General features: G+C 42.0%; 1 protein-coding gene across 5 annotated transcripts in view; it reads left to right on the top strand.

Moving 5' to 3' along the window:
- Positions 1-1,403: 1,403 nt before the first annotated feature.
- The window catches only part of OSBPL2 (oxysterol binding protein like 2), a 198,932-nt gene continuing 176,129 nt past the window's right edge, over positions 1,404-24,206 (top strand). For 2 of the 5 annotated variants that reach the window (XM_033914054.1, XM_033914060.1), the window contains exon 1: positions 1,404-1,511. The gene's annotated coding sequence lies outside the window, so the exon portion shown is untranslated. Of the gene's footprint in view, positions 1,512-1,663; positions 1,805-3,753; positions 3,802-4,289; positions 4,332-4,497; positions 4,560-24,206 lie in introns of those variants that run through there. The other 3 variants (XM_033914055.1, XM_033914057.1, XM_033914059.1) reach the window with 3 other exon arrangements.

Raw genomic sequence — 24,206 nt, 5'->3', positions numbered from 1 at the left:
CGACCCTTCCTTTCTGAGCACACTGCTAAGACCCTCATCCATACCCTCATCACCTCTTGCCTAGACTACTACAACTTACTTCTCACTGTCCTCCTGCTAAATAATCTTTCTCCCCTTAAATCTGTACACATCTCTGCTGCACATCTCATATTCCACCAATGCCGCTATGCCCACACATCTCCTCTCCTCAAGTCACTTCATAGGCTCCCTGTCCATTTCCACATACAATTCAAATTCCTCTTACTGACCTACAAGTGTATTCACTCAGCAACTCATTAGTATCTCTCCTCTCTAGGAACTCCACTCATCTGGTAAGTTCCTCTTATCATTCTCCTCTTTGGCCAACTCCAGATTCTGTCCCTTCTATCTTGCTACACTTTATGCCTGCAACAAACTGTCTGACTCGGTACATCAAGCTTTGTCTCTCCTCTGGCAGTATTCAAATCCATGCTCAAAGCTCACTTTGATGCTGCTTTCAATTCCTAACTCCAACCTACCTGCTAAGCAATCATATCTGTCTTGTCACTCCCCACCTGAGCACCAGTTTGCATTTCATAACTAGATTGTAAGCTCTTTCAAGCATGTGCTGTCTCTTCCATGTTTGGCGTACAGCACTGCTGCTGTATGCCTGGTAGTGCTGTAGAAATGATAAGTAGTCATAGTACTTTGGGTGGAGCAGGGGTGGAGTCATGGGTGGGGCCCAGGGCAGGGTCACGTGTCCTCTTTTTTTTTTTAGTTTACAAATATGGTAACCCTACCCAAGACAGGATGATTTCAGAACAGGTCCATTCACACCTGTAGTGAGCCATAAGTCTGTTATTCCTATTCATGCCCAGGGGGATGGTGTCAAGCTTTTTGATGAGTTCCAGTTCAGCAGTTTCATGCTGGACTCTGGAGTGTCCCTTTGAAATTCCTTTGGTGGGGGGGAATATGGCAATCTTAAGGACAGAGGGTTTGATGCAGTAAGCTTGCACTGACACTCCCAGATTCTATATATACACCCACCTCCTCTAAGATTTCAATGACTAGTTGTTTTGTTTTATTTTTGTGAATATTTCTAGGATGCTGTTCTTTAATCTCTAGTCTTGCTACACTCCTGACTTTCACGGATCAGCATCAAGCACTTCCCCGCCAGGGCAGGGAACGCAAACAATCCCCATCTGTCGGGGAGCATGAGCCTGGCACTATGCAGCACTGGGTCCCGCCCGTCGTGACCAACTATTGGCTGTCGTCTTCGCCAGTTCCTTCTCCTCGCGTATAGGCGGAGGCTGAGCCTCTTGACATTCGACCCCGGGACGGGCGCTTCGTTAGACTACTAAAAAAAAAAAAAGACAGAGAATGCGGGCAGGTCGCGCTCCGATTGGATGTTCGGGTGCACGCGCCGCTAGGCCCGCCCCGCGATTGGGTGGTGCAGCTGTCAGTCGTGGGCCGCACTTCCGCCTCTGTGTCAGGAGCGTTGTGCGCCCTGCTTGGGCTGTGAGCGTTGGGTCTTTCGGGCCACGGGCGTCCAGGTAATGTGTGCCGAGGCCACCTGCTGCCTCTTCTCGGGTTGGGGAGGGGATGCCCCTGTATTGGTCCAATTGGATTTGGATTTGTTAGTTTGCTGGGCGAGGCCCGAGCGTGCTCAGGGCTGGGAGTGTGGACAGGGTTAATGGCTCCCGGTGCAGTGCTGGTCTAGGACGTTTTCCATGCAGTCCGGCTTCTTTATCTTCTGCTTCCCCTTTGCTCTTTTAATTCTCTACAGTGATTGCTCTGCCAATTCCATTACTTCTATTTGCAGCTCTTTACGTTGCATTGGACAGAGGTTGCTTTGTTTCTTGTTTAATGCCTTTTGTAATTAAGTTGCCAATTTATAGGTAGAAAGGCTGGTGGAATGAATTCGTTTATTGATATTGTCTCTCTATAGTAGCTCATCCGAGGTCTTGAACAAGAGATACAAAATGTGGTAGTGATTCCTTTCCCTTTTTTTCTTTGGTTATGTTTATTCAAGAGTATATGCGATTTCAGATAAACCTTTTAGAACGCGGTGTCCTTGTGAGCTTTATTGCATGATTATTTATAATAGTATTAAATTATCTAATGGTTCATGTACTTTGAAGTGATATATAAAACTTTCTTTTAAATACACTGCTTTCCCAGTTCTTTAAACTGAACAAGTATTTGTACAGTTTGCCAAGGTTTTATTGATAAAAATGTTTTTTTAGTAGTGTGTTAGGCTGGTACTTTGCGGTTTGGCATGTGTTAACAGCTAATGCACGAATACAGTAGTAGCTTATGCAGTATATTTAGAGTTAATCTTAACAATATCCCCCAATGCTAAGTTTGTAAAACAACAAGATCCATGTACTATAGCTGTGTGCCTCGTGCTTAAATTTCATACTTCAATGTCATGCATAAATTTTATATACGAATATGGCCTCAGATACACCTCCTCCACCCTTGACAAAATTTGAGTCTGGTGGGAATTCCGGTGTGTCAGTATCCTCATTGGCCTACATTCTCCTCACATCACTCTTATTTGTTTTGTTTTGCATTAATGTATTACTTTAGAAGTTTTATACGAGTATTATTTAATCCTTATGATGAATATAATACTTAACTTAAATTCATCATTCTCTCATGCTCATGGGATTAGTCGATCCGACATGTTTCGCAACACATTGCTTTTTCAAGGATCTTACCATGAAGTTTGAGTAAGGTGGACGACATAGCGGCTTTGGGGGAGATCCTTGAAAAAGCAATGTGTTGCGTTGGAACCCTCACTGCATATCCATCACAAAAATTTGTGCCATCTTTGGTGATATTGCAAGGTATATTTAGAGTTAGCACATGGAAAGTTGTATGTTAAGTCCATTTTCTGGAAGGGGTGGAATTTGGCAGGGTATGGATGATAAATGCGCATAGAGGGTTGGCACTTGACACACTGCGCTTATTACATGCTAACTGACTAACATGCAGATAATGCAGGACCACTTACTGCCTCCTAAATAGGAGGTGCCAGGTGCTTATGTGTTAACTGCAAGCTGAGTACTGCAAGCTAATGAGCATTTTAATGTAGTAACTAGAGGCTGACTAAAACAGAATCTGTGGTTCGGTTTTGACTGTAGCCAAAACTAGCCCCATCCCCCACCACCACTGCTACAAGCCAGCCTCTCCCCATCCCTGGACTGAAACACTTTTCTCCTTCTACCCGGGCCTATCTTGTAAAGGCCCTGGTCTAGAGATATCTTGAGGACAGAGTATCTTGAGTTGCTCCTGCCCCTGTTGGCTGCCTACTAGACTACAAGGGCCTTTACAACAGAGGCCCAGGGGGTGAATTTTCTGTTGGCAGGATGGGGGAATGGGGTTACAGTTTCGGGTTTCTGCAAAAAAATGCTTAGGTATTTTCTACTGAAACCTGGATTTCAAGTCAATTTCAGTGCCAAAATTGAAATTTGGTTGACCTCTAGTAGTAACTGTAGGTTACATGTTGGTATACTCCCCACTAGATACTGTATTAATTTTCCACTTGGCACATATTAATTTCCTATTAAAAATGTAGTGCACTTTTATAAAAGGGCTTTTAAGGTTGACCCCCAGATTGCATGTGTACAAGCAGCTAACACACCTAGTTATTTCCATTATTGCAGATAAAATTCTTTAGAGGTGGACACTTGTGTAAATATTAAGTGAATATGTGTTTGGGTCATTAACTATGTGTGAGATAAGTTTGACTTCTGCTTGTTGAGTTGTGCTTTTGTGTTATTATTCCAGTTTAGGTAAGATGTCATGAAATTGATGTTACATTTTTGCATCTGTCAGGTAAATGTGATACTTGGCTTCCTGACAGATGTTTAATTTTATGCTTTTTCAATATTTTTTTTAGTGTTAGTAGAAATGTAATCTGTTTGCTGCTATGAACACATCAAGTGATAATCTGCCCACTGAAGATACAATGTAATATGGTTAACCCTTGTGTATTGTTTGCTTGCTGCATTTTCAAGTTTAAGTAAATAATTTGTACCATGCAGCAAAGCACTTTGTCCTTGAAATCTTTAAAAAAAAAAAAAAAAAAAAAGCCTTGAACTGCTTGATAACTGGAACTTCCTTTTACACGTCAGCAGTTTTGCTTTTCACCTCAATCAATATTGATTCTATTTATCACCTAATATGTCAACTGGAACAAAGGAAGTTACTCTATTTTCTTATCTGTATAAGAGGACTGCTACATATCTCTTACATGCTTTGTTTTAGTTATTTCATTCAAAATACATAATTTTCACAACTTTTGCTTTTTTCTCTCCCTGTAGTTATTGTTTGGAAGTGCTGCTTAAGGCTGTCTTTTTCCTAAGGTGATTGCATTTTGTATTTTTTTTAATGCACCAGTTAGTAGCATTTATGAGTATGTATCCTTTGACAGGATTGAGTAGCTCACATAATTGAGAAGGAAATATTTCATAGTTTAATGTTTTGAGGCTCTGTGATTCTCTCGTATCTTTTTTTTTTTTTCCCCTCTAGTAAGTTTCAGAAAGCTGGTGAAACATAACTAGAATTCAGGAAGTGATCCAGCCTACTTCTAAGTATGTTGTGTATCTCCAATAAACTAAAAACTATATCTTTCATATTAAATCATAAGAGATTGTAGTCTGTTCTTTGTCTAGTCAATAAGACAGAAGATTCTTGCACGTGTTCTTGATATGTATAAAGGACCATTTAAGCATCTTATTTGGACCACAACTAAGGTTAATTCTGTAGGGTATTGCTTAGAAATACAAAATGTAGCTTAACAAAAGAATTGCTGATGGCATAGCAGCTAATAACTTCATATATATGTGTGTGTGTGTATGGTGTTCAAAAGTCCTGCATCACATGGTGAAATTCGAATATTTAGTCATTTGAGACTTAGTTAACACAATTTAAGCTACTAACTGAACATAATTTTGTCTGAAAAGTATAATTCCATGCAATTTCTGGTATTTCCTTGATAACTGTGACTATTCAGTTACATCAGATTGATCAGAATGAGAGTTTGTGTGAAAATTGAATCGAAATTCACCAATCGGGTGTAACATCTGCAGCAAATCCGAAATGATATCTTTGTAGGCAATCAACATTAAGCATGGTGGGAAGTATAAATTTCTGGGATTCCTGCAACTGGTATCATTCAAATTGATTGACCGGCAACATCAATAGCAATGAAGTTCAAATTTCAGTTCTTGTTGGAGGAAAACCAGGTTCGAATAGTGGTTCTTGGTGAAGGGGGTATTCCAGCAGGCAGATTGCACAGAGGGTGGGATGCAAAGTACAATGATCAGAGTGCTTCAGAAGAAGGAGATAGGAGGAACAGAGGGTAGACAGTGTTCAGGTTGACCAAGAAAGACAAGTTAGACAAGATTGAGTGTTGAGACATATTTCTTGGCAATAGGAATTGGAGGTCACCTCTGTTGATGAGAGAGTGGCAGGACAAGTTCTCGGCCATTATTAGTACAAGCAGAGTGAGGCGTAGGTGCCTGGAATTTGATTTGACAGGGTGTAAAGCTAGGAAAAAACCACTACTGACTGTGCAGCAAAGAAAGTGAAGAATGGCATAGGCTGTACAATTTGGCAAGTGGACAAAGGAAATGTCAGAGAAGGTGTTATTTAGTGATGAGAGCACTTTCTGCATCTTGGGTGATCAGTGCAGAATGTACCTTATTTTTTGCTCCATAAGACGTACTTTTTCCACCCCCAAAAAGGGTGTGGAAATGTAAGTGCGACTTATGAAGCAAAGATACAAATTTAAGCCGCCGCCACCGCATATTTTAACCCCGCCCACAGAATCACATGTTGCTTTCAGCAGAGAACTTGTTTCCTGGTGATTATGACTTTCAAGATGTTGTTGTCGAGCAAAAATTGTACTTGAATGGATGAGAAAGAAGGGAGTGAAGATAATTGATTGGCCTACTCAGTTACCAGATCTCAATCCAATTGAGAATCTGTAGCACAAGCTGTCACTATAAATATAAATATATATACAGTGGTACCTTGGTTTACGAGTGCACCGGTTTGCGAGTGTTTTGCAAGATGAGCAAAACATTTGCAAAATCGGCGCCTCGGAAACCGAGCTTGCCTCGACTTGTGAGCGATACCCCCCATGATACGGCACCCTCCCCCCACGATCCAGCATCTCCCACCCCCACGCCGCGATCTGGCAACCCCCAGCACCCACCCGAACATACTGCTTAACTCCATCTGGCACTGGCACCGGCACCAACGCACAGGACATGCTGGTGCCCAAAGATCTGCATCTTCTTGTTTGCTGGGCCTTGAGCATCTGCGCATGCTCAAGGCCTTCGAGTTCACGCTCTCTCCGAGATTCTCCCAAGCTGATCATGGCAGGGTAATCCTGATAAACTGAGCTGGTTTCCTGGAGTCCTGCCGGCTCAGCTAATCATGGATTCACCTGCCAGGATCAGCTGAACCAGCATGGAGAATGTGAGTCCTCTCTCCCTCCCTAGTACCCACTGATTCACCCCATCCTCACAGAGCTGCTGTTCTCAAAGCCCTTTACCCCTCCCCCAACATTCCCGACACCCCCTAACAGCATCTGGCATCCCCCCAACTGTACCTTGACATCACCATACATTAGCCAACACCCCTGTACCTTCCGATGCAAAATCAGCAGGAGGGAAGCTCACTCCCTTCCTCCGCTAGGGCCACCTCTTCATAATGATGGCCCTTCCCCTTCCCAATGCATCTTGAGATGCTGTTGGAGGGGCCTAAGGCTCAAAATGGAACGGTGATGTCCAGTGCTGTTGTGGGGGGGGGGATTGTAGGGGATGTTGGGGGGGGGAGAAGTAGAGGGCTCTCTGTGAAGTGGGGCTGAGGGGAATCAGTGGGAGTGAGGGAGAGAGGAATCGCATTCTCCTTGCCAGTTCAGCTGATACTGGCAGGGGAATCACTTAACTCAGCTGGCAGGGCTCCAGGAAACTAGCTCAGCTGATAGATTCCCCTGCTGCGATCAGCTGATGGCAAACCTTTCAGACAAGGTAGTTGGGTACATCTGAAAAACTTGCTTTTGTGTGGTTTTCATGTGGATGTCTTCATACTTGAGAATGGTCAAAAAAGATAGACGTCTTGCTGTTTTGAGAATGGACATTTTCTCTACTGTTTCTCTACTGGCTTTCTGGACGTCTTGCTCAAAACATCCAAACTTATTGAAAATGCCCCTCATAGTAGCTGATAAACTAGTCAAAATCTGTTGCAACAAACTGACAAATTTTTGGGTACACTTTGAACAAAATTTTCAGGTGGGCTTTTGTATCCATGATGCTCATACTAGCATCATTGTGACTAGCACAAAAAGTTATGCTGGCCTACCAAAAATTAGCACTCTTGACCAATTCTCATTTTACAAGTAGCAAAAGATGACACTTTATTCATCACTGTGCACAATCCTGCCAGCATCGAGCCAGATAAGTGGTTCTAGCTCAGCGACTATTGCAGTTAAGAGTCTAAAACCTTAGAAAAATTCTCTTATGACCCTATTCTATGTGCAAATTATGAACAAAATCTGAAACATAGTGGTGGGGACCATTAGACCACTTGGCATGAGAGCATAAGAATAGTTTCCAAGTTTATTATTTTCTTGATATACCCTCCATCAAAACATATCTAGACAATTTATAGCCAATAAAATACATTTAAAAACAGATATTTAAAAGGGAATTAAAAAAACCAAACCTTCACATAATTCAGTGAAGGGGGGAAGTAACATGACATAACACTGACAACATAGGGACGGAAGGTACAAAAGGTGGCAAAAATACATTGAAATAAAAAAAAACCCTAAAAAAAAGAAGGAAAAAGGAGGGTAGAACATTAGGGCTAGTTCGCCTCTAGCAAGGCATTTGGAGTTGAGAACCTAAAGTGAAAATTATTTCAGGGAAAGCAGATGGAATCATGGGTTAGATATTGCAGGAGAGAGGACTCTTGCTTTGTATGTAGGGGAAGAGTGTTCCAAAGTGAAGGCGCCATGATTGAAAAGATGGAATTTTAGTGGTGTCATAGAAAATTTCTCAGATGGAGGAGACAACGAGAAGTTCTTGACAATTTGAACAGAGTATATGAGAGGAGGCGTAAGGGATTAGATATTTGTCTATAAAAGCAGGAATGGTGGTGTTTGATTTTGTAGGTGAGTAACAGCGTTTTGAATGTAATGCGATGGAGGATTGGGAGCCAGTGGGCATCACGTAGAAGTGGGGTGACGTGATCAAATTTCTTTGCATGGTAGATGAGTTTAACATATATTAGAAACCATTAAAAGATCAAAAAGGAATGTAGATTCTAAAGTATGCTCATTAAATCATTAATTAATATTTAGATTTAAATTTTGTGGGGACAAGCCTCAGACTCTGGAGTACATCTTTCCATACTGGGATTTCTTCAAGAGAAAGAAACCGTCTTTTCTCTTGCCTCCTTATAACATCACCGGCTTGAGCCACACCTCCCTACCAAATTAATTAATTGCTTCTTATAAGTCTAACACTTTCTAAACTGCATAAATCTTACTATTTAGATACTTTAAAATTTTATTTCACTATTTAAATAATCTAAAATCTCATTCACTATTTTTAATAATATAAATATATAAAACTCTAAATTTTATGGTATGGGAAACATATTCTCTGGAAAGGTCAACATGCTATTTTTGATACTTGAAACCAACAGTGAAACTGAAATGTAGAGATAGAATACACTAATCATTTGATTTAAAGTGCTATATATGTGCTTTAGTATCACAAGTATTTCAATTCCCTTTCATTTCAATTCATTTCTATTAAGTTCATTCGGCTTCATCTGTTTAAAGTGCTTTAGAGTGCTTAAAGTGCTCAGTTGTTGAAAGTGCTCATGTGCTATTAGTACTTCAGCTCATATAGGAAGTTCCGGGCCAGCCAGGCAGCGATTGGCTGGCCCAGAACTTCCACTCCGACATCAGAATTGATGTCGGGTGGCAAGAGTTGGTCGGCCCCGCGCTTCAGCATCCTCTTTACGGGGAAGGGAAGCAGGGAGAGCTCAGAACTCGGCGCCGGCCTGTTCTCCGATGGCGGCGGTGGCAGCCTATTCCCCAGTGGCGGTGGCGGCCTGTTTCCCAATGGCGTTGGCTTGGGGGGAGGGAATCAGGTTGGGCACCCCTGCTCTAGACGAGCCGCGAGCCGCACTCAAGTGGCTAAAGAGCTGCAGTTTGCCGACCACTGAGCTAGTCGATCAGTATCGGTGGTAGGAAACAATACATACTTTGATTTATTGACATTTAATGATAGTATATTTTGCTGAAGCCATGAATTAATTTTGGTCAGTTTGGGATTGATTTCTGAGATGTCTGAATTATTTTTGGGTTTAGGGGATGAAGTAATTGAATTTCATCAGCATAGGCAAAACAGGTGAATCTGATGGATTGGGCTAGTGTTAGAAGGGGAGATAGGAAAACATTGAATAAAAGTGGAGATAATAGGGGACACCATGTTGCTGAGAGATATCAGAGGAAGTGGAGTTATTGAAACAGACTTTTAATTCGCGGTCATGGAAGAAGAAAGAAAACCAATTTAGAGCTGAGCCTGTGATAACTATCGATTGAAGTCAGTTTAAGAGAAAATTATGGTCAATTGTGTCAAATGCAGCTATAAGATCTAAGCAGATTAGTAAGACTGATTTCCTATGGTCAATGTAATAGTGGATAGAAATGGTAAGTCAGATTAAAGAAAGTTCAGTGGAATAGTGTTGGTGGAATCCCATTTGATTCAGGGTGGAAGGCATTTGTTTTTTCAAGGAATGTGGAAGTCTGATTGAAGATAATTTTTTCTGTAATTTTGGATATAAATGGGAGGTTGGCTATTGGTTGATAATTGAAGCATTGATCTGAGTTTAGGAAATCTGACAAGTTTCCAAGATTTTGGGATAGAGCCAGTAATGAGACTGTGTGGATAAATGGTCCAAAGATTTGAAAATTTTTTTAAGAGTGAGGGGGGTGATAGTCAGATGGGTTGGCTGAGGTGTTCATAGATTGGATAGTCCAGAAAATGTCTTCTGTAGTGGGGATTGTAAAAGCTGATAGGGAGGTACGTTCTTTAGAGGGGGAGGGTGGGCATGGACTACGAGATTGGGCAAGAGTTTGGCGGACCTGGGAGACTTTGAGGTAAAAAAAAAGTGTGAGAGCTTACGAATAGGATTTGATCAGGTTAGAGGAGTCAGAAGTGGGTTAGGTAGTTAGGGTGCAAACGATAGAGTAGAGTTTTGATGAATTGCAGGCTGTTGAGATTTGATTAGAATAATAGCTTTTTTTAGCCTTTTGTAGAGTGAGTTTATATTCCGTGGCTTTTATACAGTAGACAATGTAATCAGAAAGAAGTTAGTGACATCTCCAACGACGTTTGAGGGTGCGAAGTTGTTTGCGTAGAAGTGCTAGTTCCTGATCTAGCAATGACCTGTTGTTTATCGATGAGTGTCAGAGTGGCGGAATTCCAGGTGGATAAATAACAAGTGCACCACTCTATTTCCATCGAAAAAGTCACTTCTAACGGAAGAAAAAGCCTCAGATCTTTTGGTAAAGCTATAAGCTCAAACCACCTTCGCCCACATCATTGAAAGAGCAATTAGACCAGAGGGAGGGCACTCCCAGGATTCCCACACATTTTTTAATAGAATTGGCTAGGATAGCAATGAATAAAATTTTTTATGTTCGATTAAAAAATATTATGAACAAAAAATGGGAGTAGCGATGGGAGCTGCTATGGCACCATCTGTTGCCGACCTCTTTGTCTAATTTTGAGCACTCCTAGCCCCCCCTCCTTTCTCTCTTTGTCCCAGATCATGTCCCCTCTATCCCTTGCTTTAGCCATACTCGCTCCTTCTGCCTTCAGTGGCACTCATTACAGGGATGCGCAGGCAGTGATTCACACACTGCACATGGCTGACCCATAAGCCTTCCCTCTGATGTCAGCTCTGATGTCGGAGAGGTTTCTGGATCAGTTATGTACAGCTGCTTGCGCTTCCTTGCAACTAGAGTTGCTGAAGGCAGAAGGAGGTAACTGGGATCCCCCCACCCCCTGCTGACCGGGAAGGCTTTCCTCTGATGTAAGCTCTGACATCAGAGGGAAGCTCTCTGGGTTGGCTTTGGTGGAGGGGGGTGGGCAGGAAGGAGGGTGGGCTTTGGTGGGCAGGCAATATCCTCAGCGGCGGCCTGTGCCACTTACCCCCACTAAGTGGCTTGCATACCCCTAAGGGTACGCGTACCATGTGTTGAGAAACACTGGCTTAGAGGGATGCTCTGGAAGAAGTGGAAGTCGCTTTAATGCTGGTAATGTATTGGCTAAATAAAATAAAAGTAAATAAATAACTAGATTGGGAAATATGCTAGGTAGGTGTCAACCTGCTATTCTTTTCTTAAATTAACAACTAATTTTACAAAACTTAATTTTGAGAGGGGGAAGAGGAGTTAGAAAAAGATATTGTACTAATGCTGGGCTCAAAAACCTGGTTCCCATAGGTTTATAAGGAAACTTTTTTTTGTTTTGAAGCAGCACATGGGCCAAAGTACTGTATAGCTGAATCTCAGAAGACTGACTTGAAGAGTCTTTTTACCTTGGAATTGCACATGTGTATCAAGGCCTATTTCAGAGACCCTCTAATAATAACTTTATTTTTGTATATCACAATACCAGAACAGTTCTAAGAGGTTTACAATTAGAGAATGACACAGTGACAAAATTCATCACCGTTCCCGTCCCCGCAGATAACCACGGGAAATAATCCCATGTCACTTTTAGTGTCTATTTCAGCCTCAGTCCTTCTACACCAGCATTCTTCAAAGCAAAGCTTGCGGGTCAGTGGTTGTGGCCATTCATACTCTGATTCTTATGTGAGCCAAGGATAATGAAGCCATTGTGACATCACTGATGTGATTGGCTCTTAGGCACTGGTGGAATGAGGCATTATGACATCACAATATCTGCTCTGGATACCAGAGACTGTCATTCTATAGTGTCTATCTCAACTTCAATCCTTCTACACCGGCATTCTTCAAAGCAAAGCTTGCGGGTCAGTGGTTGTGGCCATTCATACTCTGATTCTTCCCTCTCTCCTTAAAGAATGACATGAAGATGGTTTCCCGTGGTTATCCGTGGGGACGGGAATGGTGATAAATTTTTTCACCGTATCATTCTCTATTTACAATAAAGACAACTGACTAACAATGAAGTTACAAGCAGTGTAAAAAAAAAAAAAATACAGCGGCGTGATTTTGAAGATACAAATTTATCAAAATGATAGGTCTTTATTGATTTTCTGAAAGATTGGTAAGAAGAAGCTTTCAAAATGGTTTCACTTAACCAATTGTTCATTTTACCAGCTTGAAAAGAAAGAGTCCTATCCAAAAGGTTCACAGTCATTCGCGTGTGGGATAAAGCTGCGCCGACATTTGAGCCCAGACAGTTGTGCGCAAGACTCCAGCGTGCCGCTGGAAAAGTTAATTTTAAAGAGCTTCGACGGGGTGTGTGAGGGGGAACCTCCCCAGTTTACGTAATAGTGTTTGCGCTGTCTTTGGGGGGTTGGAACTCCCCATTATAGAGGAAACGTAACTTTTTCCAGATTTTTTTTTAGGAAAAAGTTACATTTTCTGTATAATGTGGGGGATGCACCCCCCACCCCCCCAACAGCAGCCAACGGCAGTGCGAACAGTATTAAGTAAAGTGGGGGGTTCCCCCACACCCATCCCCACACTCCCCTTGTAAAGAAGGAAAGGAGAACAAATGAGATCTATGGGTACATCTAGTGCAGGGATCTCAAAGTCCCTCCTTGAGGGCCGCAATCCAGTCGGGTTTTCAGGATTTCCCCAATGAATATGCATTGAAAGCAGTGCATGCATGTAGATCTCATGCATATTCATTGGGGAAATCCTGAAAACCCGACTGGATTGCGGCCCTCAAGGAGAGGGACTTTGAGATCCCTGATCTAGTGGTATGAGCCAATTCTAATCAAATTCCTGCTAAAAATTCTCATTTACACAACTCTAGACAATCAAATTTGGTAAAACTGTGAAGGAAAGTTAGAGTAGTTTTTGGGTGTTTTTTTTCCCTCCCTCCCCCGTCAACTTCTGAGGTAAATGACTTAATGAGCCCTTTTACTAAGCTATGCTACTAAATGGCCTTTGTGCACTCTTGCGTGGGCTTTTCCCGTGCACCGTTTCTTTTAATTCCTGACCCGACTCAATGATAAAGCACACATACCATCCAACTCCCTAACCCCCTACTTGTTTTGTTTGTCTGTGGATTAGATTGTAAGCTCTACTGAACAGGGACTCTCTGGAATGTTTTAATGTGTAGCGCTGTGTATGTCTAGCAGAGCTATAGAGATAAGTAGTAGCACTAAGGCCATGCTTACTTTAACATTAATTGCCACGGGCTAATGTTGTCATTGGCGCATGGCTGTTAAGTTTCAAGTTTAATAAGGTTTTTGATTGATCGCTTAATCGTATTTCTAAGCGAGGAACATAATAAAATTACAATATTTAGGGAACAATACAGTACTTAATAAATTAAGTCCATGAGGACTTTTAACAAACTTAACAAACCCATAAACACAAGGAAAAAAAAGGAAAGTGAAATACAAAATTATTAAAAGAAAGCAAAACAATCAGGGAAAAAAACATAAGGCAGGGAAAACAGAAAGTTGCCATAATATTGTACAGTAGAAGTAAAATTAACCAGAGAACTGGTTAATTAATTATCAAAGGCATCTTTAAAAAGAAAAGTTTTTAAATTACTCTTAAATTTCTCCAGATTGCGCTCTTCCCTTAAATAAATAGGAAGAGAATTCCAAATTTGAGGTGCTGTAACAGAAAAAATAAATTGCCGTCTAGTATTAATAACCTTAAGAGAAGGGATCGTCAATAAATTCTGTTCATTGGATCTCAATGTTCTACTTGAAATATAGGGGATTAATAGTTTATAAATAAATGCTGGGGTTTTATAAAGGAGGGATTTAAAAGTAAGCAGACATAATTTATATGTTATCCGTTGAGATACAGGAAGCTAATGCGCTTTCCTAAGAAGGGGAGTTACATGGTCAAATTTCCTAGATTTGTTATAAGTTTAATGGAAGCATTTTGAATAATTTGTAAACGTTTTATTTCGTTCAGAGAAATTCCCTTAAAAAGGGCATTGCAATAATCAATTTTAGAAACCACCAAAGAGTGAATGAGGATATTAAGAAATTTTGAAAGTGAACGGATTTGACGCAGCCTATACAAGGTTGCTTTAATAATATTACTAATGTGATCATGGAAAGTTAGTTTATGATCAAAAATCGCCCCTAAAATTTTAATATTGTTAACTGATTGTAGGGGAACATTTTTTATGGAAATAGGAGAGACAAGTTTAGAACTATCTTTCCATGGAAAAAGCATCACATTAGTTTTATTAATGTTAAGTGCCAATCTATTAGTATCTAGCCAATGGTAAACTTGATCAAGCTTCTTATTAATAGCAATGATGCCAGAAGAGTTATTAGCATCTAATGGATGTAAAAGCTGAATATCATCAGCATAGGCAAATACGTGACACAAAGTCATCAATGGGGCAAGAAAAATATTAAATAGCAGTGGAGAAAGTGTTTTACATGCTAACTTTTTTTTTTTTTAAACTGCCATCCATTTTGTAAGTGGTAAGGGCTTAAGCGCATATCCTGTGTGGTGCCTGCTAATATAGCTGCACTAACTGATTACATAGTAACATAGTATATGTTGGCAGATATGCCCAGTCCATTCAATCTGCCCCAAAAGGTGGCCAGATTTGAACCTGGCACTCGGCACAAGTTCATCATCCTGATTAAGAACTAGTATACTTAATATCTGCCCCAGAATTGGCAGGAAGAGACATCCAACACAAGAACACCCACTCTGCCCCTTCAAAAAAGAAGTAATTATTTTATGGTGTGTGGTTTTAGTGTGCCTGGAACAACCTGCTTGGCTTGTTATATCAGGCTCTGTCTCTGGCGTTATTGAAATGCAGGCTGAAAGCCCACTTATTTGAAGCTGTGTTTAAATCCTAATCCTACCAACATATCTGTCTGTCATCACCTCTATAGTCTCCTATCACCTCTTCAGCCCCCTCTAATTCCCTACATGAGCATTAGTAACAAAGTAAATGATGGCAGATAAAGACCCGAATGGTCCATCCAGTCTGCCCAACCATACATGCTCCATAAATTAATCATTTTAATTTAAATGGTCCTTTTCTTAGATATTTCTGGTCCAGAAACCCAGAGCCCTTCCCGGTAGTGTGCTTAGGTTCTATCTAGTGGAGTCTCTGTCAAAGCTCACTCCATCCCAGTCATCAAAGCCCTCCCCAGCCCATCCTCAACTTAATGTTCATATATGGGACACAGTCCATGCAAGTCTGCCCAGTACTGGCCTTACTTTCTTCAATATATACCCATTATTTTCTGATTCTAGATCCTCTGTGTTCATCCCACGCTTATTTGAACTCTGTCACCGTTTTCCTGTCCACCACCTCTCTCAGAAGCGCATTCCATGCATCAACCACCCTCTCCATAAAGAATTTCCTGACATTACTCTTGTCTACCACTTCTCAACCTCAAATTATGCCCTCTGGTTTTACCATTTTCCTTTCTCTGGAAAAGATTTTGTTCTACGTTAATGCCTTTCAAGTATTTGAGTGTCTGAATCATATCTCCCCTGTCCCTCCTTTCCTCTAGGGCAGTGTATCACAAACTGTGTGCCGCGGCACACTAATGTGCCTCCTGAGATTTCAAGTGTGCCATGGCACACAGTTTGCGATATACTGTCTTAGGGCTTCAATTTCCTATTTATTGTTGTTCTGTATCAAGAGCATATCTTCATTGGATTCAGACTAAGGTGAAAACTCAGATTTGTCATGGCACACTGCTCAGGAAGAGAAGCTGCGGCGCCAGCATCAGCTGACTTGCAACTTTCTGCCTTCTGCTGCCGATACGCTGCCGGGACTCCTCTTTGCTGCTTCTTCTCTCCCCACCCCCGGACCAGCAGCAGCAGCTCAGTGTGATTTTATCTTAGCCACACAGCTGACACTAGCAATAGTTTAGCCTTGGTTTCATCAGGCAGCCTTGGGGCTTTTGCTAGGCTAGCCCACTTTGATGATGCAAGGCGGGCTGGCCTAGCAAAAGCCCCGAGGCTGCCTGATGAAACTGCGGCTAAACTAATGCTAGTGGCAGCTGTGTCGCTAAGTTAAAATTATAGTGAGCTGCCGCTAGTCTAGAGAAAGGAGAGATATTGCTGGACAGGAGGGAAAGGGAAGGGTATTGCTGGACAGGAGGGAAAGGGAAGGGAGGAGTTACTGCTGGACAGGGGGAGGAGGGAAGGGAGAAGGGATATTGCTGGAAAGGAGGGAAAGGAAAGGCAGTAGAGTGACTGCTGGACAGGGGGAGGAGGGAAGGGAGAAGGGGTACTGCTGCACCTGGCAGAAAGGAAGGGAAAGGAAAGGTGCTACACACTGGAGGGGAGAGTGAGATGGTGCATGGGGAGAGAGCATGTTGGGTTGGGGGTGGCAAGGAGGGATGCCACATGAGGGAAGAGGCAAGGACGAAGAGAGTGAAAGCGTGCAGGAGGCAGAAAGCATTGGACTCATGGAGAGGGTGAGATGCATGGGGAGAATAGAAAGGAGAGGAGAAATGTTACAAGTTTCAAGTTTATTTTTGATTTGATAAATTGTTTATTTAAATTTACTAAGCGAGATACAACTTTGGTACACTGGGGAAGGGGGAGAGGGCAGAGAGTGAAAAGTTGGGCTCATGGAGAGAGAGAGATGTTGGTTGGGTGAGGGAAGGAGGACCAGAGGAGAAGCATGCAGGAAGAAGATAAAAAAATGTTAGACTGGTGGAAAGGAGGGAGAAATATTGGACTAGGAGGAGGGCCAGATAGGAGGAGGGGAAGGGAGATAGACTGCAGTGAGCAGAAAGGAGGAAGGTAAAGAGAAATAATAATAATAACAATTTATATACCGTGAAGTTCTATGCAGTTTACAATGATTAGAAATGTTACAGTTTGAATGGAATAAACAAAGTACAGACTTAGTGATTGATAGTTCAAGAGATCGTTTGTTGAGGACTATATTGTATAGGTTGGTTTCCTAAGTATTTCAGGAACAGATGTTCTTTTTAGGCGTTTCCTGAATTCCCTATAGGTAGTAGGCACGAGTAATTGTTCTAGGTCTTTACCCTATAGTGCTGCTTGATGTGAGAAAAGATATTGGTGATGACTTTTAAATTTACAACCTCTAACTGTTGATTTTCTTTGGTATATGTCCCCTTTCCCGAGGGGCTTTATTTATTTTGTCTCTTCTCAGATTGTGGACTGTATTAGATGATTGTTTTCATTGTTAATTTTTGTTCCTTAGTTTCTTAACTAAGTGAGTTTATATTTTTGTATTTCCTCTAACATCTTTGTAAATGGGATGTATTAAAATGATAAATAAAGGAAAAAAAACCCCAACCTCTAACCGATGGGGAACAAAGTTCGGGTGAGAGCTTCACTTGTGTCTGTTGGCTGTGAAAGAGAAAAGGTCTCTTATATATTTAGGAGCTAAGCCATAAAGTACCTTGAAGCAAAAACAACCAAACTTGAATTTCACACGTGCCTCCATCGGCAGCCAATGTAGAAGTCGGTAGGAAGGTGTTACGTGATCAAACTTCTTCAGTCCACAAAGAAGTCTAACTGCTGCATTTTGTACTAGTTGCAATCGCCGCATATTCTCCTGTGGGAGTGCCAAGTAGGTGATGTTACAATAATCAAGTTGACTTAGTATAAGGGATTGTACCAGAATTCGAAATGATGAGACATCGAAGTAAGCTCTGATGGACCGAAGCTTCCAGAGGGTGAGAAAGACTTTTCTAATCAAGGAGTCTACTTGGTCTTTCATGGTCAGGCTCTGGTCCAGTGTTACTCTCAATATCTTCATAGTGGGTTGAATGGGATAACTAAGGTTATTGATGCACATTGGTGCTTTAGTGTCAAGTGAGTGTGGCGATGCTATGAAAAATTTTGTTTTCCCCGAGTTTAGAAATGTTACACTGGGGGGGGGAAGGGGGGAAGGAGAGATGACTAAAGGAAGGGAAAGATATCAGACCAGGGAAGGAGGGGAGAAATAATAATAATAGTAGTAGTAGAGAAAGATGCCAGATTATGGGAAGTAGAGGAGAGAGATGCCAGACTGGAAGGGGAGAAAGGAAGGAGAGACATGTTGGACCACTGGGAGAGAAGGAGAGAGATGTCAGACCATGGAAATAGGGAGGGAAGGAGAGAGAGATAGGAAGGGAAGGTCAGAAATGCAAAAGTAGATTTTGAGAAGAAAACATTCTGTTAAGTTAATGCCAAAGATGGATGCAACTCTCCAATGTTTTACCGAACCTCCAAAATATCCAGCATTCCCCTCTGTAGAATTACAAATTGTTAAACATACTCTCATATATTTCAAATGTAACAAAATGTGGCCTCAGGTATACCTCCTCCACCCTTAGTAGTGTTCAATATCGGTGGGAATACAGGTGTTTTCATTCCTCATTGGCTCACATTCTTTTTTTGCATTTATTTAATTAACCTTTTTTAAAACTTTTTTTTATCCACCGTGCTCTTTTTAGAAGTTTCATTGAGATTATTCTATTTAAAAGTGTTCAAATAAGTTATATACTTAGCGTATCATGCTACTGGGTTACATGATCCGACATGTTTTGCAACAATTTGCTTTATCAAGGATCCCCCTGTAAAATATTAAAAAGAGTTTTCAATGCTTTATATCATACTAAACAAGGTAAGGCAGAAAGTGAAGATGGAGAGAAAAACAGTCAATAGATGATAAGGCCCTGGAAACATAGTTAAAAGCACAGAAAAATAAAGTCACTAGACAACAAAGGTAGGGATGTGGTAAGAGCAGATAGCATAGTTGGTTTTAAGAAAGGTTTGGACAAGTTCCTGGAGGAAGAGTCCATAGTCTATTATTGAGAAAGACACGGGAGAAGCCACTGCTTGCCCTGTATCGGTAGCATGGAATATTGCTACACCTTGGGTTTTGACCAAGTACTGGTGACTTGGATTGGCCACCGTGGGAACGGGCTACTGGGCTTGATGGATCATTGGTCTGACCCAGTGAGGCTATTCTTATGCTCTTAGTGATTCAAATGTGTCAGTTTTGAGACTTTATATCTGCTGTGTATATTGTGTGTATATGAAAAATGAGTGGAAAAAATTCCATTACAATTAATAAGGGTGTGGGATCTGGGGAAGATCTTAGGTGGGTCTAGGGTGGAGCTTGGGAGGTCTGTGGGAGGTACTCAGTTGATATTTGTTAGACTTCCCTGCTGGCACGCCCTACTGGCATTTCAGGGCCTATCTGGAGGGCTTTTGCGCATGTGTAGATGTCAACGTGATGATATCACACATGTGCGTGATGTCATCATGGCAACATCCATGCACTTCTGGGTGCTCGAGCCTTTTGTGTGCCCCGGCTCGAGAAAGTTTGAGAGATTCTGCTCTAGGGCAGTGGTTCCCAACCCTGTCCTGGAGGAACACCAGGCCAATTGGGTTTTCAGGCTAGCCCTAATGAATATGCATGAAGCAAATTTGCATGCCTATCACTTCCATCATATGCAAATCTCTCTCATGCATATTCATTAGGGCTAGCCTGAAAACCCGATTGGCCTGGTGTTCCTCCAGGACAGGGTGGGAATCACTGCTCTAGGGTATACATATTCAGGGCTTCCAGTCTCTCCTCGTACGTCTTCTGGCGCAAACCTCCTACCATTTTTGTTGCCTTTCTTTGGACCGCTTCAAATCATCTTATGCTCTTTGTCAGATACAATCTCCAAAATTGAACACAATACTCCAAGTGGGGCCTCACCATCGACCTGTATAGGGGCATCAACACCATCTTTCGTCTACTGGTCACGCCTCTCTCTGTACAGCCTAGCATCTTTCGAGCAACAGCCACCGCCTTCTCATACTGTTTCTTTGCCTTTAGATCTTCAGACACTATCACTCCAAGGTCCCTCTCCCCATCCTTGCATATCAACCTATCACCTCCCAGCACATACGGCTCCTTCCAATTTCTAATCCCCAAATGCATTACTCCACACTTCTTTGCAATGAATTTTAGTTGCCAGATATTAGACCACATTCCTCTTACTTTTGGAGATCCTTTTTCATGTTTTCCACTGCCTCCTTGGTGTCTACTCTGTTATAAATCTTGATATCATCTGCAAAAAGGCAAACTTTTCCTTCTAATCCTTTGGCAATGTCTTTCACAAACATATTGAACAAGATCAGCCACAACACCGATCCCCGAGGGACTCCACTACTCACCTTTCCCTCCTCTGAGCGAATTCCATTAACCACCACCCTCTGGCATCTGTCCATCAACCAGTTTCTAATCCAGTTCACCACTTTGGGTCCAAATTTCAGCCCGTCAAGTTTGTTCAAGAGTCTTCTATGAGGAACCGTGTCAAAGGTTTTGCTGAAATTACATCTAGCATATGGCCTTTATCCAATTCTCTGGTCACCCAATCAAAAAATTCAATCAGATTTGTTTGGCACAATTTACCTTTAGTAAAACCAAGTTGCCTCGGATCCTGCAACCCATTTTATTCTTGGAAGTTCACCATTATTTCTTTCAGTAACACTTCCATTATTTTTCCCATAACCGAAGTGAGGCTTACCAGCCTGTAGTTTCCCGCTTCATCTCTGTGACCACTTTTGTGAATAGGGACCACATCCGCTCTTCTCCAATCCCCAGGAACCAATCCTGTCTCAAAGATTTGTTGGAACAAATCTTTAATAGGACCTGCCAGAACCTCTCTGAGCTCCCTCAATATCCTGGGAATGGATCCTGTCCGGTCCCATCGCTTTGTCCACCATCAATTTTTCAAGTTGTTCATAAACATTTTCTTTCGTGAATGGCATATTATCTACTCCATTCTAATGTGTAACTTTGCCAGACAATCTCGGACCTTCTCCAGGATCTTCTTCTGTGAACGCAGAACAAAAGTATTTGTTTAATATGTTTGCTTTTTCCTCATCATTCTCCACATATCGATGCATATCTTTAGTCTTGCATTTCCATTTGTCATCATCTTCCTTTCAGTAATAAATCTGAAAAAAAATTTTTGTCTCCCTTTCTCACAAGTTGCATGCAGCTGTCCCGAAGCTTCTCCTCTGATGCAACTTCCTTTTTCCACCGGATCATGTTGGAGGAGAAACTTCGGGTCAGCTGTGTGCAACTAGTGAGAACAACTGCTGCATCGGGGCCCCTCTGAGAGAGAAAACTTTGGTTTGGAAAAGTGTCTACGAAAATGAGGGGAGAAGGCCTGACAAGAGGAAGAGCTGCCCGGACCGCGGGGCCCCCTTGAGCTGTGGGGCCCAGGGCAGCTGCCCTGTTTGCCTTCCCCTAACACTGGCCCTGAGCCTCAGCACCCTGTGCTACTCTTTGTGATCCTGGGCAAATCACTTAATCCTCCACTACCCCAGGTACATTAGATAGACTAAGCCTATTGGGACAGATAGGGAACATGCTTGAGTACCTGATTTTTAGCCTAAGGGCTAAAATGGGAGAGCTGGAAGTATTAGCCAGCACAAAGGGCCTAGACATAATTGGAGTCACAGAAACGTGGTGGACTGATGACAATGAATGGGATGTGGCTTTACCAGGGTTCAAACTCTACAGGAGAGATAGGTCACACAAAAAGGGTGGAGGAATAGCGCTATATATAAAAGATTCCATACCTTCAACTAGGATGGAAACAACAATAAGGGCGGATGACTTGGAATCACTATGGGTTAAGCTAACAGGAGGAACAGGAGCAGACATAAAATTGGGTCTGTACTATCGCCCACCTGGCCAATCGGAAGAAATCGACCAGGACCTGGAGGCCGAACTGAGGCAGTTATGCAAAAGCGGAAGTGTGGTGGTGATGGGGGACTTCAACCACCCGGGAATAGACTGGAGCATCGGGCACTCGAACTGTATGAGGGAGACCAAATTTATGGAGGTCACGAGGGACTGTTTCATGAAACAGCTGGTCACGGAACCTACACGGGGAGATGCCACTCTTGACCTAATCTTCAAAGGACTAGGGGGACCCGCTAAGGAGGTGGCAGTACTAGCCCCACTAGGAAACAGCGATCACAACACGATCCAGTACAGGCTAGAGATTGGATCTTCAAAGGTGAAAAGAACCACAACGACAGCACTCAACTTCAAAAAAGGGAATTATGATGCCATGAGGAAAATGGTGGGAAAGAAACTCAACGATACCGCAAGGAAGTTGGAGTCCGTAGAAAAAGCCTGGACCCTACTCAAGGGCACGGTGCATGAAGCACAGAACCTGTACGTCCCCAAGTTCAGGAAGGGGTGCAAAAAAAAAAAATAGAACAAAAAACCCAGTGTGGATAACAAATGCAGTGAAAAAGGCGATAAGTGATAAGAAGGCATCATTCAAAAAATGGAAAAAAGACCAGACAGAGGACAACCAAAAGGAGCATAAAAAACACCAAAAGGAGTGTCACCGAGTGGTTAGGAAAGCAAAAAGAGAATATGATAGAGAGACTGGCAGGGGAAGCAACAAACTTCAAATCATTCTTCAGGTACGTCAAGGGGAAGCAACCAGCTAGGGAGGAAGTGGGACCCTTGGATGATGGAGACAGAAAGGGAGTGGTAAAAGAGGAAAAGGAGATAGCAGACAGGTTAAATGAGTTCTTCACGTCAGTTTTCACAAGGGAGGACACAACCAACATTCCGGAACCCGAGGAGATCGTAAAAGGAGATCAGGATGAAAATCTGGTCCAACTAGAGGTGAGCAAGGTGGATGTCCTCAGGCAGATAGACAGGCTAAAGAGCGACAAATCGCCAGGTCCGGACGGCATTCACCCAAGGGTACTCAAGGAACTAAGGAACGAAATAGCTGAGCCACTTCGACAGATATGCAACCTATCCTTAAAAACTGGAGAGATTCCGGAGGACTGGAAAATAGCAAATAATAATAATAATAATAACTTTATTCTTATATACCGCCAACAATCTTGCGACTTCTAGGCGGTTTACAATAAAAGAAACTGTAAATACAATCAAGAGAAAACTTTAAATACAATCAAAGAAATTGTAGATACAATCAAGAGAAACTTTACGTACAGCGAATTAAAGAGTATAGCAGTGTATATCTCGTACAAAGAATTAGAGAGTATAGCAGTGTACATCTGATAACATTAATAATATTAATGTCAGTTTGTGTGTTGCAAGGCCAGGAAGTGCCAAGTTGTTTACATAGAAGTAGATATATTCCGTAAGTTCGTAGAGTGTTCATATTTAGTGAATAGGGGTTGGGGTTAACAGTTTGCACGTTTAGGTATGTGGTGGTGTTACGAGGGGGATTGCTGTTCCGGTTCGTTACTTAGGTATTTCAAGAATAGGTAAGTTTTTAGGTGTTTCCTGAATTCTTCATAGTTGTTTGTGTGCGCAATTAGTTTTTCTAGGTCTTTACCCCATATGGCTGCTTGATATGATAGCAGTTGTTGATGGTGTCTCTTATATTTGCACCCTCTAGCCGGTGGGGAGACAAATTTCATGTGTGTTTTTCTTTCATGTCTGTTGGTTGGGAATGAGAAGAGGTCTGTAATGTATTTTGGGGCTAGACCATTTAATACTTTGAAGCAGAGACATCCTAGTTTGAACTTCGTGCGCGCCTCCATCGGTAGCCAGTGTAGGAGTCGGTAGGAAGGGGTTATGTGATCGGACTTCTTCAGCCCAAAAATCATCCTGACTGCTGCATTTTGTATCTGTTGTAGTCTTTGAATTTGCTTCTGGGGGATTGTCAGATGGGTGATGTTGCAATAGTCCAGGTGGTTTAGTATTAGGGATTGTACTAGAATTCTGAAAGCTGAAGTGTGGAAGTACGCCTTAATGGATTTAAGTTTCCAGAGAGTGAAAAACCCTCTTTTGATTAAGGAGTCTATGTGGTCTTTCATGGTTAGTCCTTGGTCTAGTATTACTCCTAGAATCTTCATCGTTGGTTGAATGGGGTAGTTTAGATTGTTAATTTGTAATGATATTGTCGTATTCTGTGCGTGTGGCGAGGCTATGAAGAATTTAGTTTTTTCTGAATTGAGCTTCAGTTTGAAGTCTGTGGTCCATTGATCCATTGTGTTTAGCGCTTCA

This window comes from Geotrypetes seraphini, chromosome 11 (genome assembly GCF_902459505.1).
Source record: "Geotrypetes seraphini chromosome 11, aGeoSer1.1, whole genome shotgun sequence".
NCBI classification, from domain to species: domain Eukaryota; kingdom Metazoa; phylum Chordata; class Amphibia; order Gymnophiona; family Dermophiidae; genus Geotrypetes; species Geotrypetes seraphini.
This window is presented reverse-complemented; position numbering and strand designations above follow the sequence as displayed.